The sequence below is a fragment of the Pollicipes pollicipes genome, unplaced genomic scaffold (genome assembly GCF_011947565.3).
Source record: "Pollicipes pollicipes isolate AB1234 unplaced genomic scaffold, Ppol_2.1 Scaffold_4740;HRSCAF=5597_pilon_pilon_pilon, whole genome shotgun sequence".
Taxonomy (NCBI): Eukaryota; Metazoa; Arthropoda; class Thecostraca; order Pollicipedomorpha; family Pollicipedidae; genus Pollicipes; species Pollicipes pollicipes.
Window position 1 is genome coordinate 20,861,354 of NW_023596545.1, and position 5,027 is coordinate 20,866,380.

General features: G+C 64.5%; 1 pseudogene; it reads right to left on the reverse strand.

Moving 5' to 3' along the window:
- Nucleotides 1-1,260: 1,260 nt before the first annotated feature.
- Nucleotides 1,261-1,436, reverse strand: LOC119099531 (uncharacterized; annotated as a pseudogene).
- Between the last annotated feature and the right edge of the window lie 3,591 nt (nucleotides 1,437-5,027).

Here is a 5,027-nt window from a genome sequence, read left to right on the forward strand (position 1 = left end):
ATAAATGAAAGGGCATGGTTCATTTAGTGTGTAAGTGCAGCGGCAAGTGTTTCTGTGCATGCAAACTGTTTGTGCAGCAATGGCAAAATCAAAGTTGAGCGCCGTTTGAGAGAGTTTTTTGGAAATAACTTCCAAGCTATGCATGCTTTAATGTGTTAAGTTATGCCATCGTGTTGGCCGTGGCATTGCGCGTCGAATGACACATACTAAAACATTAGTGCGTTGTTGGAAACATATAGCGTTCTTGATGGCCGCAAATTTCCATGGTTTTGTTTCTGAGAGCCGCTGCGTTTGAAAGCAGATTGCCGGTGCAGACGATACACAGTGGTGGGACAAGCATTCAGTGGCGTTGTTGTCAACATGCAAGTGATCACAAATCTGGCCGGGGCCACTTTGACGCGAAAACGACCCATTTCTGAAACCGACGTTTTTTCGACACTTATTAGGGCCAATATGAAATCCAGCACGGTGCCAGCATGGCCGCTAGATGGCTGTCGCACCGGGCGCCGAGAGCAATGTTTGGTGGTCCTGCGCCTGCGGTGGTGGCGCGTCCCCGGCATTCGGGGAGCTTTTTTGCCGACTTGTTGCAAGCTATGTATCGTCGCGCCGCGTCACGTGGTAGAGCGCGGCCGCGCTTCGGACGCGAAGACGCCCATGCAGCTGAGCAATGCCGCCAGGCCGGCAAGGCCGCACGGCCTCCTGCTGCGGTGTCCGTGGTGGGAACACAGCCGACCTTTGGACGGCCCGCAGGCGATGTGTGAATGCTACGTTGCCGACAGAGACAGCTCACCGTGGGGCGCGCAAAGATGTTACGGACAGCCGGCGGCCATGGTCATTGTCAGGCGTTTGGTCTGTATGGCGTTCGCTTGTGCAACCATAGGATGCGTTGGCGTTGCATGTTGCCAGCCTGACGGCACGCGCTGTTGGTGACATGGCATCGGCCTGCTTTGAGCTAGTGTCAAGCATGTGTTTTCGCCGACCGCGACAGTGCTGTGGTTGCTTTTTGTGTTGGTTTGTGTTTTTTTGGGGTTCTGTCCGGGTGTGTTTCTTCATTGTTTGCTATGTAGTCGTTGATTTTGTTGTTGCCTCTCGCCATGCTCTGTTCGTGCTGGGTTTTGCGTCGGCCCAGACATCTGAGGCGATGTGTCTTGGCCGTGTGCCAGCAGCGGCGCGCATACAGCATATGCGCAAAGCCATATTGAAACACATACTGATTGTCCATGTATTAGAGCATACTGATTTATTGACACCGCTGACAGCATAAAATGGGCCGATCCTGGCTGTAGTGCAATGCCAGGCCAGCCCGCGGCAGGGCAGGAGCAAGCTCCAGTAACCCCGCCAATGTTCAAAGATCACTTTTATATTCTGGTCCCCATGTAGGGGACGTATCAGATATTAATCTGATAAGAACAGATTTTTTATTCAGAAAAATACATGTTTGATAACAAGAGAAACAAAACGAAAAGCGGATGCCGCTCCACGATGTGGAGGGCATTTACCCGCGACACGGTTGTTTGATAAAATTCAAGAAATAGCATTATAGGAACGACACGAACAATGTGAACAAGCGCCAGATCGCGCACCGAACAGGGCGTTCTGGTGGCGTCACCTTTCGTTACTACATTAGGCAATCCGTGGTGGCGCCACCAGCTGCGGCCCAGACTGCGCCGGCGCGACAACTCCCCGGCGCGACCCAGCGCGCTATGGGAGGGGTGGGGTGTGGGCCGGCTTCCCTCCTGAAGGTGGGGAAGGGGGAGGAGCAAGCCGCCGGTGGGGATCGTTCCCGGTCCATGTGACGCTTCGGGGACTGGGGGGATGGGGCGTCGGGCGGCCGCGCTTATCGCTCACCGCGCGGAGGTAGCGGCCCGGTGGTGCGTCCGCCGTGCTGGCTGAGACGCCGCGCCAGGCCGAAGCAGTGTGCTGCTGGCGTCGGCAAGATGGCGGCGACGACCCTGACGTCGCCACGGCCGGGTGAACCGGCCGCGGATCACTCGTACTGGCGGCGCCCAGACAGATGCTCGATGTAAATGTCGCGGGACCACCTCAGGGTGTCGCTCACAATGAGCCGCCGCATCAGCTTTGCATAAGTCCGGCTGACGCGGAGCCGGCGCAGCGAGGCCTCATTACCCCGTCACCAGGTGCCCAGGGGGCCGACGATCAACGCCACCACACTGGCCGTCTTGCCCCGCCCGTGCAGCTCGTGCACGAGCGGGGTGTATTTGCGGACCTTGGCGTCGCTGGCAGCGCGAAGCGCGTTTGGCCCATTCTCAAAGGCCACGGTGACGTCGGCCAGGATGACCTCGTCACCGCGGGTCACCACCAGGTCGGGACGCAGGGTGGATGCGCACCCCGGCACCCGCCGGTTGACATGCGTCACCACGCCATCCCGCTGCACCGCCTTGTGGAGGCGGCTCAGGATGGCGTTGTGACGGCGTTGGAAGGCGACGCTGTGCGGCATGCAGTGGCACAGCACGTGGGGCAGCGTCTCGCGCGCGTACCCGCACCGCGGGCAGCGCTCGTCGCCTCGCACACGGCTGCGACGGACGCCGTTTAGAGGCACAGTCCCAGCCGCACGCGGTGCACAAAGCGCCACTCGGCGAAGCGGGTGAAGCTGCCACTGTACATGCAGTGGCTGCTCACGCGCTGGTCGCCGACCGTCTGCATCACTTTGCCCTGGTGAGGCAGGCGGTACAGACGCTCGGCGGCCGCCTCGCGGACCGCCTCTCGCAGGAGGGCAGCCGCCTGGCGACGCGGCACCACGTCGTCGCCGACCGCAAGCCGCAGCTCGCCGTCCACCGCGCGCCAGGCCACCGGGATGGTTTTGGCCAGCGCTTTGGTGGCGACGCGCGTTCGTGAGAAGCGCGTCGAAACGTCGCCACCGTCCCTCAACTCCCTACCATTCAGGTAGTCGGCGAGATGTGCCGGGGTAGGCTCAGCCAGGAGGCGCTTGCGCACAGACTCCTGTAGCTGAGAGGCAGCAGTCTCGCGGACGAGTTCGTCCGGGGAGGTGAGGAGCTGCCATGTAGAAGCCAGGAGGAGGATGTCGGCCTCAGAGGCGAGCTCGGTGAGGCCAACACAGCCGCGCGAGGTGCTGGCGTGCAGGTGCTCCTGGCACGCGCGAGAGGGCAGCTGGAGTGCCCCCTTGACCCTCCAACGCAGCTCGGCGTCGAACTGACGCAGAGCCCGTTTTGGGAGCAGACCCAGCCGGAGGCAGTGGGTCATCCGTGGCAGAATGAACGCGCGCAGCGCGTCCAGTTTCTGCCACGGGGCACGGGGCCAGCGCGCTGTCCAGGACGAGGCGGGCGGCCTGCTCCGCCTCGGCCAGCACCTGTAACGGCGGGCACGACAGCCTGGTGTGTCCCACAGGCGGGCCCAGGTAGCGGTACGAGCACCGCTCGCCGATCGCGGGGATTGGCTGACCCATGAGCCGCACCTGCGGCGACGGGCTGCCGATCGGCAGCAGCCCGGACTTGCGCGCGTTGGGCGCCAGTCCACACCAGCTGCACACCTCCTCTAGTGTGGTGAGCGCGGCGTCCAGGGCCTCCGCGTCGCGGCAGAGCAGCGCGAGGTCGTCAGCGAAGGCGAGCGTCGTGACGCCGTCGGCGGCGTCGAGCGCCCGGACCAGAGGTTCCATGCCCAGATTAAACAGGATGCCGCTCAGCGGGCAGCCCTGCCGCACGCCGCGCGTGACGGGCGCGGGGTCGGACGTGCCCTGGGCTGTCGTGTACGTGGTCGTGCTGCCGTCGTACAGGTCCTCCAGGGTGAACAGCACCTCACCGGGCAGGCCGAGGCGGGCGAGAACACTGCACAGGTACCTGTGTGGACAGGCTCCCGAATGCGTTCGCCAGGTCGATGAAGCAAACGTGGAGCTGGCCGCCGGGCTGTCGCCGCTGGGCGGTGATCGCGCTCTGGAGGATGAAGCTGTGCTCCAACACTCTGCCGTAGCTGCGGAAGCCTTTCTGTTGGCATGACAGAAGGTTCTCGGTCTCCGCCCAGCGGGACAGCCGGTCGGCCCACAGGCCGGCGTACACTTTGGCAGCCGTGTTCATTAGGGCGATGGGGCGCCAGTTCGAGGGCTCGCGCACGTCCCCGCCCTTATGAAGGAGGATCGTGCTGCTCTCCTTCCACGCAGCCGGTACCCGCCTATGCCGCGCGCACAGGTTGAATGCGCGCGTCAGCAGGAGGGCTCCCGGGTCGAGGGCCCGCCACGCGACATAGCGCAGGCCGTCAGCGCCAGGCGCTGTGCTGGCGGCGGACAGACGGCGCCACACCTCGTCCGCCTCGAAGTACCGGAAGAGCTCGGCTGTGGCCAGAGCTTCCACCGGCTCCTCGACACATTCGGGGTGGGCCTCCCACTCGAACGGATCGGCAGCGCGGTTGGGGGGCGCAAAATGTTCCCGCATAACGGCGGGCTGAAGCGGGCACGACGGACTCTCCTCCGCCAAGACATCGCGCATCGCCCTGCCTCGGTTGGCGCGGTAGAGGCGCTGGAGCCGACTCGCCTCGGCCGGCTCGTGTCGGGGCGGCCGGTACGTCTTGCGGCGGTCTGGCTGTTGGGCTGGTGGAGGGGCCGGGCCGCCGTTCTGGGGTGGGGGGGAGGGGGACCGCCCGCCGCTGGACGGTCCGGCCGGCCGCGGGGAGGGGGAGGGGGCGCACCGCCAGCTGTGTCCGGGCGGCCGTTGAGAGCCGGAATGACCGCCGGCCGCCCGGGCTGCCCGTGTGGGGCGGCGGCACCGGGCTGTCCCCGGCGCCGCGCGGTGGCCTGGCCTCGTCGCTGGTCGTATGCCTCATTGCGACGAGAGGCGTCGACCACCATGCGCTGGAGGAGCGCCTCGCATGGTTCCCAGTCGTCTTCGGGTTCGTCGAGGAGCCGCTGCAGGCGGGGTATGAACTCCGCCTGCAGCTCGGTAAGCTTGGGTTCCGGCGTTGCTGCGTCCCGCGGTCGGTCGGCTTGCCCGCCCGGTCCTGGCGCCGGCTCGTCCGGGGGGCCACCACCTCCACCCCCGCCCCCGCCACCACCACCGCGG